The sequence below is a fragment of the Manis javanica genome, chromosome 5 (assembly GCF_040802235.1).
Source record: "Manis javanica isolate MJ-LG chromosome 5, MJ_LKY, whole genome shotgun sequence".
In the NCBI taxonomy this organism is placed as follows: Eukaryota; Metazoa; Chordata; class Mammalia; order Pholidota; family Manidae; genus Manis; species Manis javanica.
In genome coordinates, this window is record NC_133160.1 from 35,740,589 (window position 1) to 35,754,580 (window position 13,992).

At 46.6% G+C, this 13,992-nt stretch overlaps 1 protein-coding gene across 1 annotated transcript in view; it reads left to right on the top strand.

Annotated features, from left to right (window-relative positions):
- Positions 1-486: 486 nt before the first annotated feature.
- SLX4IP (SLX4 interacting protein) overlaps positions 487-13,992 on the top strand; it is a 215,876-nt gene continuing 202,370 nt past the window's right edge. Inside the window, 1 exon segment of the mRNA XM_073236941.1 lies at positions 487-1,441. The gene's annotated coding sequence lies outside the window, so the exon portion shown is untranslated.

Genomic DNA, 13,992 nt, shown 5'->3' on the forward strand with positions numbered 1-13,992 from the left:
CAGTCACCTTTCTGAGAGCGAGGAGGAGAGCACCTACAAGCCCCTTTTTCTCTCTTTGGGCAGAAAGCTGGTTTTTCCGCCTGAGGTTCCGGCGCTCTCACCTGCCCACCAGCCGCAGAGCCTCCTTGGGCCGGCGCCACCAGCAGGGCCCAGAGGCCGGGACTCCCGCAGGCGCCACCGAAGTCCCCGTAATCCGCGCCGGGCGCTGGGAGACGGGGCATGCGCAGCTTCGCGGGTGGAATCCGCTCCTCCGGGTTTTAGTGAAATCTCAGCCAAGAAAGCTGTGGCACGGACCGTAATGAACAGGGGGCGGAGTTTATTTAGCGTCACTTTCAGCCAATTGTTCAAGATGAAAATTTTAAATAACTCAAATGGACTTGTTAGGGTACAGTATCTGCCTTGTGGCGCGTGCTTAAGAGGCACTTATTGAATGAATGAAAAAGTAGTGGTGCCCTACAGCTCGCCGCCTGGCTTGACCAATTACAAAAGCGTCTGATTCTGCGGTTCCGTCGCCAATGCCCGCCTTTTTTTTTACGGCTGTCTGGAAAACGAGGAGAACAGGCATTGCCAGACATCACGTCCCTGGATCGGGCTGGGAAGCGGACATGCGCAGTACGAGCCGGTCGCCTCAAAGTTTCTATCTTCAACCTTCGGGAACCTACGGGGAGGCAGGAAGGATTCTAACTTCGGTTCTGCACAAATGAGGAATTTTCCACGCTGTCTCCCCATCCTGCTTTTCAGTTCGAGGACAAACCTTTACTCTCTTGTACCATTCAAAAGAATTATGGAAGAAGTTATGTTTATGGCTAAAGTTTATCCGGCATTGTAAAAGCCACTTTTACTTTCCAACCTGTCTTTTCCATAATCTTACCTATAGAAGATTCAGAAGAATCTTCCCATTTTTGTGCTATTTTCCTGTATCAGGAAGCACTCTGCATGACACAAATGCGCTTTCTTTTTCTATCATCTCCGCGGTCCAGCACAGTGGAGAACCTTGATTCGTTATCTGCCAATCATACTCACTGTTTGAATCTGCAAAACACTCACCCTCTGTCGCCATTTTTGTTTTGGGCGCTCCTTGAAAGCGGCGATATCGTGAGTGGAGGTCATTTTTCTTTTGGGCAGATTGCTCGAGCTTTCCATATCCTTGGTTAGTGTATTAGCCGCCATCTTAAATCCTGGTGTGGCTTCAAGCCAACAGTGAGGCTGCTCAGATCATCTTGTGTTTGGGTGACGGCAGTTTTTGCTTACGCGCGGGGAGACCCTGGGAAGGGGAAAAAGATCGAAGCGCGAATACTCGTACATTTTGAAGATGGGTTGAGAGTCGGCTGCTTCTCTAAGTCTGAAATTTCCACAGCCAAGTACTGCTGCACCAGTGACCCTACCCTGGACAGTAACAAAACAAATAAAAGCCCGAACCCAAACCCCGCCACCGTCATAGGTAAGAACATGCAACTCCTGACAGCGTAAGATGCTCGCTCCTTCGCTTAAACTGAACTGTTTGCCCCTCTCTCCCTCTATGGCTTTTTTTGTTTTCTCTGATATTTGAGCCTTTTCCGAATCCTTCCCCTTGTCCTTCCACCTCTTAATTGTTATCAAAAAGCTAAGAAGTTGTTAAAACATAAGGGTGCAGGAAACGTGAGTTTTTAAGTGGAAGTGTTGGTATGGAAGTTTTTTAAAAGACAAAATGGAGTGCAAGGAGTGGGTCAGGTATTTGTATCAAACTTATGGTTGTCCGCAAACATATGTACAAATAGTCCCCTTCCCAGATATTTTTGGGTTGTGGCAGAAATAGAGGCTGTTTCTACATTCTTGCCATTCATACATTCACTAAGTGCATTTACTGAGTACCTAATGTGCTAGGCCTTAAGGATTCTGCAGTAAACTAAAAAACCTGTACCTCTTGAAATTTAGATTCTATCACCTTGACAGCTACTAGGTTGGGGCAAGTAACAATATTCTATGGTTCTTAGAAATGCTGGACTCTAGCAAAGAGTATTCACTTGCTCCTTCCTCTTCTTCCTCGTCCTTGTTTCTTTCCTGGAGTAGGAATAAAGCATTGACATTTACTTCTTGGGTCCTAGACATAAGCATATTTGTAGGGGAATTGTCTTATTTTACTTAGGGCTTTGCTACTCAAAGTGGGGTCCCCCCGCCTGCAGCATAGTCACCTGAGAGCTTGTTAGAAAACAGTCTCAGACCCCATCCCCAAAATTCATTAAATCAGAATCTTCCCTAGGAATTACACCTTAAAGTTCAAGGAGCGCTAATTTAGGGTATGAACTCTAAAGATAAAGATTGTCTGTTTTCAACCTGTGCTTCAGTTTCACATTTCACATTTGGTTTATTAAAAGTTGAACTCAAAAGCCTGCATTTGTTCAACAGTTCAATAATGACTTGGAAAATTTTGGGCCATGATTTACTAAAGCTTTTTGCAGCACCTTGCTTTCCTCTGTGTTTTACTTTAATGAGAACTCTAAATCTCTTTTATCTCAGGAGTTCTCAGCCTTGGCTAGTCACCTGGGGGAGGTGTTTAAGAAAAGACTGCAGGCTAATATCAGCAGAGGTTTAGACTCTGGGTGGAAATCAAGAGCTGAAAGGAAAGGAGCGACACATAGCAGCAATTCACCGGAGAGTTCCGCTTTATTAGGTAAAGGTGCTGGGTTATATAGGAAGGGGCATGAATTGATTGAGGTGTCACTTCTATGGGGCTGGTGGCTGTTGGCTAGGTGCTGGGATTGGGAGGGGGGCGAGAGGTGATTGGGCTTCAGGTGGCGCCGGCGGGAACTGAGGACCCCGAAGAGAAGCCGGAAGTTTGCCATCTTACTGGTGGGGACCCTTCATTCCCCCCTTTCTCCTCTATGGGTTTGTGGACGTTGCTTTCTCTCTGGCTGCTTCCTGCTGAACAGGGGCGGAGAAGGGAGTGAGGGCTTGAGGATTGGGAGGAAAGGGTTGATAGGACTCCCCGCAGTAAGGACGAGTAGATGTGGACTTCCTCAGGTTTGGAAATCAATGAAGGTTCCCTGTAACTATAGGTTGAGGACCTGTTGATTCCAATGGTGCCAAGAGGATATGGGTGTCAGGAGCCAGGCGTCTGCGGCCATTGTTTCCAGGAACAGTTTCCAGTGAAGAGAGGGGTCCATCTCAGCGTGTGGTGAGGAGGTCACGTGAGGATGAGGGATCTTCTGTGGCTAGAAGCTGGTAGTTCCTGAGTAAAAGCTGGTTGAAAGCTTGATTAGAGATTTTTCCGACTTGGGATTTGATGAACTTTATTATACAGGGTAAGAAGAGACAGGCGAGAAGAATGATTATTATGGGGCCTGCAATGGGCCAGAGCTAGGTGAGGAGGGGGTTTGTTAGTATTGAAGAGAATGGGTTGGAATTGGAAGCAGAGTGGAGACTGGAGGCAAGGTCGGTGAGTTTGGTAATGTCAGTTTCTACAATGCCAGATTCGTTGATGTAATAGCAGCACTCTTCCTGGAGGAAGACGCAGGTGCCGCCCTTCTCGGCTGTAAGCAGATCTAGGGCCCGCCGGTTTTGAAGGGTGACTTTAGCTAGCAAAGTGGTCTGTCTTTGGAGAGAGGCTAGGGAATTGGCAGTGGATGTCAGGGCTCCCTCAAGTTTGGCGTTGAGATCTCTAACTGCCCATAGAGAGTGACCGAAGGCTTCTCCCGAAAACCCTGCCCCAATGGCTGAGGTGATCAAAGAGCTACTGACTATGATGGGAAGGAAAGCAGCTCTTTTTGTGCACGAGGGCAAGGGAGGTTGGAGCTCAAGAAATTCTGCCATGCTGTAAAGTGTAAACTGTGGCATTAGGGTGACGAGAATGCAGGGTGTATCGGAGTTGAGAGGCACTGAGTTGAAAAGACTGCCATTACACTAAAAGAAGTGTCTCGGTTGCGTAAAAGTCTTTGAGCCAGAGATAGGGGTGTAGATAGAGAGGCAGTGAAGTGCGCTGGAGGGGGGTGGAGTTGGGCCTACACAGTGGTGGATGGTGAGATTATCTGCCTATTCTGGTTCCCATAGGGGTATGTCTGCCAGGGGGCAGAGGGGTTGTCTTTCTGCATGGAAGGAGTAGTTGGAAATATTAAGGGGCACGGCGGCCAGCAGTGGGCGCTGTAGTGATGCGCACAAGAAACAATTGGTGGTGTTAAGGGTGTGGTTGAGAAAGATGGTGGTGTCCTGAATGAGCTGTAATGAAGAGTAGGAGAAATGGGAAGAGGGGCGGGGATAAGATGAAGAGGCGCCGTCAAGAGTTTGAATAATGACTTTTTGGGAATGTCTGCTATCTGATGCAACTTGAGAGATCTGGGAATGGGAGGGAACATACTTTTGAGAGATATGAAGGATTGGGGGTTCGAGGACCCCCCCCATAGTAAACTGAGGCTGTGACTCTGGCAGCTCATCGAGAGTCCCAGGGATCTGGGATTGATAAGGAGAATGAGCCGTTGGGATATTTCATGAAACGGTTGGAGGAGTAATACTGTGGGTACTGGGAGTTACCCATGTAGTAAATGGCACAAGACCAGTAGGGACATCTCCTGTAGGTATCTGGCCATCGCCTGCAATAGGCTTGTCTTTGGTCATAGAGGAAGCAGAGGTAGGGAGAATAAGGGTAGCTGCTAGTGAACACTTTGGTGGAGGGAGGAAAGTGGAGGTATAAAGGCTCAGAGCAGCTTTTCAGAGGGCAGTCTGGTGTGGCAATGAGGGCAGTAACTTTTGTTTGATGCTGTGTGTAAGTCTCTCTGACTTTGAATCGCCATACAAAGGAGGCTGGGGTGGTGGGGAAGACAATAGGAATGAGGGAAAAAAAGCGAGAGCGCAGTAAAGGAGGAAAAAGTCATTATTTGGGTATGGATGGCAAAGGGGGTGAACGGGATTTTGGAGGAAAGAGGACAGTAAGGTCAGGAGTCTGGAGGGAGGGAGAGTCTGTAAACTTTTGTAGGTTAAGAGATCTTTTAGGTGATGTGGGGACAGAATGGTAAGGGGTGCCCTGAATGTCAATCTATGTATGAGCTGCCTTCTGCAAGAGCTGTCTAGCAGCTAATGCTCGTAGGCAGGGGGCCCATCTCCGAACTGTTGTGGGGTTTAATTGCTTGGAGAGATAAGCTACTGGGGCAAAGGATGGGCTATAATATTGGCCTAGGACTCCTAGAGCTTGACTAGACCTCTCATGAATGTATAATGAGAAGGGCTTCGACAAATCAGGAAGATGGAGAGCTGGGGCTTCTACAAGGGCTTGACGGAGCTTAATGAAGGAGTGTCGGGGTGAGGAGGATAATGGTTTTTTAGGGGGAGCTCTTGCTGAGGTCGTATAGGGGTCTTGCCAACAGGGTGCAGGGAGAAGTTAGGGATCTACGCTCTAAAATATCTAGCCAGGCCTAGAAAGGAAAGGATTTCTGTCTTGGTTTTGGGAATGGGCAGGTCAGAGAGGAGCTATTTTCTGTCTAAGGTAATGGACTTTCTTTGTTGAGATAGAAGGAATCTGAGGTAAGTGACAGGAGGGGAAGAGATTTGAGCTTTGATGGGGGATACTCGGTAACCTCTGGAAGCTAGAAGGTTAAGTAGGGAGGCAGTGTCAAGTTGAGACTGTTCTCACGAGGGACTGCAGAGTAGAAGATTGTCCATGTATTGTAATAAGGTGGACTTGGAGTGATCATGATGAAACTGTTTGAGGTCCTGAGCTAGGACCTGTCTAAAAATATGGGGACTATCTCGGAAGCTTTGTGGCAAAACTGTCCAAGTGAGTTGTTCAGTATGTCTTGTGTATGGGTCCGTCCAGGTGAAGATGAAAAAATCTTGGGAGCAGGGGTCTAGAGGGATAGAAAAATGGGTCCTTGAGATCTAGGAGTGAGAAGTGGGATGCTGAGGCAGGGATCTGCGATAAAACGCTGTATGGATTTGGAACTAAGGGATGGATAGGGACAACGGTTGTGTTGATGAGGCGAAGTCTTAGACAAGGCGGAAAGATCCGTTGGTTTTTTTAACAGCTAATATGGGGGTATTAAATGGGGAGTGAGTGGGTTTTAGGTAATTTTTGTTTAAGAGATCTTGAATGATGGGTTGGAAGCTTATGAGGGCTGAAGTGGTTAGGGGGTATTGGGCCTGACAGATATACTGAGAGGGGTCACGTAATTTGATAGAGGCAGGGGGACATAGGGCTACGGAGGGGCTTGTAATTTCCCAAACTTGGGATTTACAGGGTATATGAGGGCTGAACCAGAGCTTTCATTGGGTAGAGGGGGTTTGTCGGCTATGAGGGCCATCAGAAAGGGAGTACTGGGGGCTGTGGGAGTGGATATAGTTATGGAAATGTGGAGGAGGGAAAGGATGTCCCGTCCTAGTAAAGGGATGGGACACTGGGGCATAACCAGGAAGGAGTGGGAGAAAGGTATGGGATTGTCTAGGATTGTGCATAAAAGGTGGGGGGTTTGAATGGGAAAATCTGTTTACCTCCTACCCCGACTATAGGAGTAATGGCTGGCGTGGTAGGGCCCTGGTATTCTTGCAAGACTGAGATGGTGGCTCCTGTGTCTAGGAGGAAGGAGATGGGGCGACCGTCTACTGTTAAAGTAACCCTGGGCTCCTGTTTGGTGATGGAAATGGTTGGGCGAGAAGTCCCCGGGCCCCATCAATCTTCTTCTGCCAGCCCCACTACGGCAGGCTTAGGATGGGGGTTGTTCGTCCAGCCTCCCCTTCGGGTGGTTGGGCAATCAGACCCCCAGTGGCCCTTTTTGTGGCATCTGGGGCATGGGGTGGTAGGAGATCTGGGGGAGGGGCATGCCCTTGACCAATGTCCCTCTTTTCCGCACTTGAAACAAGCTCCTGGGGGGGGGCTTGTTTGTAGAGGGGCGCCCAGGTTGTGGTTTTATCAGCTGGGCCAACATCTGGAAATTGGCCTGATCAGCCTTTTGTTTACGGTGTTCTTTCTCCTCCTCCCAGTTATGGAAGACTTTAAAGGCCACTGTTAGGATCTCAGTCTGTGGGGTAGCGGGGCCCTGTTCCAACTTTTTGAGTTTAGCTTTAATGTCGGGGTAGCTTTGAGCTAGGAAGTATGTCATAAGGACATGTCTTCTTTCAGGTGTTTCTGGGTCCAGGCTGGTATACTGTAATAGGGCTTGAGTGAGTCTGTCTAAGAACTCGGAGGGGGTTTCGTCTCTCTTTTGAATTATGTCTTGGAGCTTTTGAAAATTGACTACTTTACAAGCTGCCTTTTTCAGACCTGCTATTAAGCAGGAGGCAAAAATATCTCGAGAGCGGAGACTCATGGCGGTGTTATTATCTCAGTGTGGGTCTTGTTCCGGGACAGCAGTGGGGCCAGGGGCATAGGTGGGGTCAGTCCTGTGGGTTTCGGTAGCATGCGTTTGGGCGAAGTCCCAAACTCGTCTACGCTCTTCAGGGAGGAGGGTATTGGCCAGGAGCATGAAAATGTCATGATGTGTGAGGCTGTAAGACTGGAGGGTCTATTGAAACTCCCTGATGTATGTCGTGGGATCAGTGGAAAAGGAACTTAGGCGTTTCTCTAGTTGGGCTAAATCTCTTAAGGAGAAAGGGAAGTGAACGCGCACGATGCCTTTGGATGTTGCTACCTCCCGGAGGGGGGGCAGTAATTTTGGGAGGCCCTCGGGACTGAGTCTGAGGGGGACTGAAGGGTTCTGGCTCAGTCTGTGGGGGAGTGACGTGGTCTAGCTGTGCCTAGTCGAGCAGGTCTTGAAGTGCAGAAGGGGGGCAAAGAAAATAAAGAAAGATAGAATCGGACCCACGTGTTGCCAGCTAGCAGCCCAGCTGCTTACTTCTGCCGCTCTAGTTGGGCTTGAACTCATGACTCTGAGATTAAGAGTCCCATGCTCTACTAACTGAGCTACAGCAGGGCTCCAGTTAATTGCTTATGGAATGCGTAAACAGAATGTTCTTTGTTCTCCATTCCTGCCACATCTGCAGGTGGGGGAAGGGCATATTTAGAAGCAGGGGCCGTGTTTCTACACATCTTCAAGGTCTGCCTATTTTCAGAGAGAGGAGTCTTGGCAAGATATGTTTTTGTGGACAGATAACTTCTAAGGACTGCACATGTTTTTGTGGACAGATAACTTCTAAGGACTGCACGGGTTGTTGTCTAGCTTGTGCTTTCCCATGCTGCGTTCAGACATGGTGGAAGGTACTTTCCCATTCTCCCTACAAACATGTGAGAAGACAAAGGCGGTCCCTAACAGGGGAGAAACAGGTGATGAGGGCAAAGACGGAGGAGGCCCCTGGGACCTAGTTAAAGGGTGGGCTGAAAGGCTCAGGCTTAATCTGCGGGGGACAAGGCGGAGGAGGTGAGATGGGGGAGTAGATGGTGGGGGAGGAAGGGAGAAGGGCTGTTGTAGGAGAAGGGGAAGGGAGTGACCCGGAGGCCTCTGCGGGGGGGGGGGGGGGGGGGGGGGGCGGCTTCCAGGCTAGGAGAACTTGGGAGGGGGTGGGGAGAGGAGGAGGCGGAAAGCTTCCATATAGGGAATCTCCTTCCATTTTTTCAGGCACTGGCAGTAGTTAGAAAGATTGCGAGTGATGTTAGGATCAAGAGTTCCCCCTGCAGGCCATTGGTTGTTATTGTCTAGGAGGTATGTCGGCCAATCTTGGGAGCAATATTTACGGAGAAGTTTTGTTTTTATATCAGGCATCAGGGAGAGGGTAGCCAGATGCTTAAGCAGGCATTCAAGAGGTGAACTTTCAGGGAGGGATGAGGAGGCTCCCATGGCTAAAGGACAGAGAAGGAGACAAACAGGGGAAGACGAATGGAGATCCTCAGACTGGAAGCAGACCACAAGGAGACAAAGGGCGTCCCCAATGATCCTTGGTGGTCTGCGGAAACTCGTATACGAGTCGGAATTTCTTAGGAAGTGTGGGTCGTCACCCAGACTTCCCTAAGAAGGCAGAGTGCCGGAGTCACGAGGTACCTAGCGCTAGGCGTTTTCGGCGGATGGAGCAGAAGGAAGAGGGGGGTAAAGGGAGCGTTCTCATCCGCAAAGGAGTCACCTCGTTTATGGCTGTTGGAGGGGGGGGCCTGAGAGTCTGCCGCAGCCGTGAAGGCCTGAGGCGGGGATTTATGGCTGTTGGAGGAGGGACCTGAGGGTCCGCCGCAGCAGTGAAGGCCTGAGGCGGGGAGAGTTCCCTCCTCATCCCCGAGCGTCAGGGCCTTGCCGGACAATCACGGTCAATGGCACTGCGATAGCTCGGAGAAGAGTGGCCCACCCCGGGGAAATTTTGCTTAAAAAGTTTCAGCACTGATGGAAGGGACGGTGAATGCGTTTATCACTGTTGGAGGAGGGGCCTGAGTGTCCGCTGCAGCCGTAAAGGCTTGAAGTGGGGATTTATGGCTGTCGGAGGAGGGGCCTGAGGGTCCGCCGCAGCCGTGAAGGCCTGAGGCAGGGAGAGTTCCCTCCTCATCCCTGAGCATCAGGGCCTTGCCAGACGATCACGGTCAATGGCACTGCGATATCTCAGGGAAGAGTGGCCTACTCCGGGTGGAAAACTTACCTAAAGGCCAGAGAGGAGTGGTGAGTGTGATGAGCCAGCGCCGGAAAAAGAGGACGAGGGCAAGCTGCTGCTGGTGTCGGGGGGAAGACGGGGCCCAGTTGGGGTGTCCCGTCTCCCGGGTTTCGGCACCAATGAAAGGAAAATGAAAAGAATAGCAGCAATTCACCGGAGAGTTCCGCTTTATTAGGGAAAGATGCTGGGTTATATAGGAAGGGGCATGAATTGATTGAGGTGTCACTTCTACGGGGCTGTTGGCTGTTGGCTAGGTGCTGGGATTGGGAGGGGAGCGAGAGGTGATTGGGCTTCAGGTGGCGCCAGCAGGAACTGAGGACCCCAAAGAGAAGCCGGAAGTTTGCCATCTTACTGGTGGGGTCCCTTCAAGAGCAGTAAGGTATTTGAAAGAATAGCTAGTGACTTTTACATTTTCCATGTTGCTGTGTGTTAGATTTTTCTCTCCCTTACTGTTTTACTTTTAATAAGTAGGAATTTGAAGGCAGGGAGAGAATTGGACTGGGAATGTGGTAAACCAGCTTCCCAGTGACTGATCAATTTGCTATTTATTTGTTCAATGTTCTAAGCAAGTTGTCCATCCTTTCACTCTCCTTTCTTCATCTGTTGGGAAAAGAAGAATAAAGGTCCTGTTGTTTTTTTTATTTAGTCTCATATAAATGTTACAAAATATAGTGAATACTTATATTCTGTGAATATGAGGAAAGTATTTTATAGGTGAATATTTATTGCTTCTGATTTTCACATACTGCATCTTCTATTGTGTGCACCAGCAGAACACAGCTGCTAGATAAGGAAATGAAACCTAGAGCCAGATTCCCTGGGTTCAAATTCTAGCTCCTCCACTTGCCATCTCTGTACCCTTAAGCAGATTACTTAACCCTCTGTGCTTCAGTTTTTCATCTGTAAAGTAGGTGTGTTGTTAGAGTTAGATATGTTAATGTAAGAAAGTGCTTAAAACAGTGCCTGTCACACATTATTTAACTATCATTATAATTACATTTTTGGTTTATTAAGGTTTTGTATGTGCATGCAAATTACAAAGGTAAAGTTATTTCAGTTCAATGACTTTACAGGACATGCATCCATTTAGAAAACAGGGCAGTCTATATACAATATAACAGGCCAGGAGGATGTGTATTTTTCTTTTTTTAGACAGCTTTACTGAGGTGTAACTGCCGTACAGTAAAGTGTACATATTTAAAGGGTACAATTTGATGTGTTTTACGTGTATATACTAGTGAAATCCATCACCACGATCAGGATAACATTTGCATCATCTTCCCAAACTTTGTTTTACCATTTTGTAATCCCCCTGGCCACCCTCTTTCAGGCAACCACTTGCATAGCCTGTCTGAGGTCACATGAAGAGGCAGAATTTGAACGCCTGTCAGTTTTACTAGAACCTGAGGTCATGATTGCCCATTGAGTTGGTGCCTGTGTCTATGTCTGACAAAGTATTGAATAAAAGTTAGACCTTGCCTATTACTGAAGCATCCCATGCAGGGCCAGGCCAGGACTTTCTGTGGGCACAGCAAAAAGTGGGGGTCCCGATCATGGGTCAGCTTACTGGATTAAGGGTGTAGCATGACTAAAAGGTAGGACTGGTCCTCAGAATTAATCTTGGTAGAGGATTTCAGTGTTTGACCTACATTTAAAGATAAAAGTCCTAATTTTTTTTTTCCACTTGCATTAACCTCCTTTCATTTTTAGATCTTCCCTGTTTGTTTTGTTTTGTTTTTCCTTTTTTGTGATTGAACTTTGGCATTCAAAATTACTGTATGAATAATAGGAAAAGCTGATTCATTTTTACACTGAAGTTGCCTTCTCAAGCTCTAAGTTGTCACCAGCAAGATCTTTGCTCATTTGTCATTTTTTCCTTGGTATTTGTTACAGTTTGTGATTCCTTCCTTGGTATTGTGGGTATTTTTTTTTTTTTGGGTGATAAAATTAGATGGAATGGTAGGATGGGAACGAAATGATTTCTCATTTTTGACTTAAATTGTTCCTTCAGAAGTCTAGGGCCTTTGTTGCTTTCTATTTCTGCTCTTGCTGCCATAGCTAATGAAAGTATTTTAAGATGATGGAAGGAACTACAATAATTTTGTTGATAAAATTTGAAATCCAGAGATTAGAAATCTCAGGTCAGTTTCTGGTCTTTTAGATCTGGAGTAGTTGCTTCAGTTTCTGACACAGGCCAGCAATGCTAAAAAGAAAGACAAATGTGAATTTCAGAGTGCCTTGGATTTTCCCATAGGATAATCTAGAAGGTCACTGACTTTCTTTGCTAGAGTTTATCTCTGCTTTGTATTTAAATGACAGGACAATTATATGATTGTTTAATCTACTTCCATTCCCTCCCCAAATTAATTTTCTTAAGGATCTTTGGCTCTTTCCCTCTCCAGTAAAGACTCTTAAGCACACATATTTTTGGTGGGGTCACACACTATCAAAATCTCCTCTTTGTAAAAGAATGCCTGTTTTCAGGCCAGAGAAAGTGGGCTCAAGAATGCAGAGTAGAGGATGAGATGTTTTTGTAGGATTTATAATGTACTTTACTTTTTTGCATGCTTATGTAAATTATGTTTTAAACTATTTGAAAAAATTGATCTTTTTGGAGATTGTCCTGAACTACTTAATAACAGACAATAAAATAAAAATTCCACCGAGTTTAGATTTGAACTGGCAGTTCTGATGACAAGACTTTTTAACTTTGATGGTTTAACTGCAGATTCTGAGCTTGCTGCTCCCTCCTAAAAGCATCCTAAGAGCCTAGGAAAGTAATTTCTCAAGACATATACTTGCTTTGTGTGTTTGTGCACACATTTACTTTTTAATGATCAGTAAAACAACTTTAAAAAAACCTCATGATGTTCCAAAATTTAAAATTTAATTAATAGAAAGTCTAGTAATAACTCTTCTATTCATACCCTTGAACAATGCTGGGGATTTGGGGCTGTGATACCCACCTCCCAGTTGAAATCTGCTTATAACTTTTGACTCCCTCAACACTTAAATACTAATAGCCTACTAAAATGGGTCAATTAACTTGTGATGCAACAAAGAGTAGAAAACTAGAAAAGAAATAGGAGGATCCCTGCCAGAGTTGACACCTGTCTGCAGGTGGGTCAGGTTCCACTGGGAGGGCCCTCTTAGAAGGAGCAAAGATCTCCTGCCTACTTCCTCTGCGTATTCCCCTCCTGGCCTCAGCATGTTTGCTCCTCTCAGATTCACCATTTCTCCTTAATTTAGACAGCAGCCCATTAGCTCAATTGATTAGAGCATGGTGCTGAGAACACCACGTGGGTGGTACCCGTTGGGACCACTACCTACAACATTTTTCCTTTCCATTTCTATGAACCACATCACTTATAGAATCTGCTGCTTTGTGTCCAATTACTAATTCTGTATATTTGTTGGAAAAAAATCCTTGTAGAAGTAGACCCATGCAGTTCAAACCCTTGCTGTTGAAGGGTGAACTGTATATTAGAAACAAAAAAAATATTCAATGAAAAACTCAAATTTATGGCCTAAACTTCAACCATATCTCTGATCTGTTGTCCATTATTTTCAAAATGAAACATTTTGGTCTTTTGTTTATATGTTTATATGCATTACAACCCTGTCAACTTAAGCTGCATGATAGGTGTAAGTTATTTATGTATTAAAATAGGTCCAGAGTGCTTTGACTTCCTTTTAAGAGGTTTAATATGGAATTCGGGGCAGAAATGATGTATTAGATAACAGGTATAAATATAAAAGATAACAAAATAACACAGTCTGAAGCCACTTACTTAGTAACAAAACAGACTCAAGTTAGCAGACTTGTGATGCATACTTGGGCCATGCACCAGTTATCAGAGAGGACAGGAATGGACCTTGTCCTCAGGATGCTTCTGGTCAGGTAGAGGAGGGACGTTGAGGACCAGAGTTAGGTATAAATCAGGTTGCTAAGTGAGAGAGTAGAGGTGGTTGAGGTGCAGGTGTGGCTCAGGAGCAGGGAATGATCACTCTGGAGATTCATAGAGGACTCCAAGGAAACGAGTGGTGGACGTGTAGGCAGGGACTGACAGGGCCTGCAGTGCTCTGGGAGAGCCCACTGAAGGGTTTGGAGCGGGGACTTCTGCTCAGGTACCACTAGTGATGGTTTTGGGATGGAGACAGGAGTACTTCAGGAAGCTATGGTTGTGGGGGACTTAGAGGATAACCAGTTGTGGGGGTCTTAAACCTCCTGGCATCACCAAGTACTAGTTTTCCTTCTTGTGGGAGGCAGATGGGACTGTCTCTGACTGTCATCTGTTCCGTCCCAAATGACAGGCTGTGTGCCTGCAGTGAGAGAAGAGAGCCAAGTGTGTGCTGTTCCCAGATTCCCTGGTAAATGATCTTTCTATAGTTAAGACTTAATGCTTTTAAGCTTTTATGAAAGAACAGTGTGAGACATGCCCCTCAGCTCCCCAAAGGAGGTAGGAA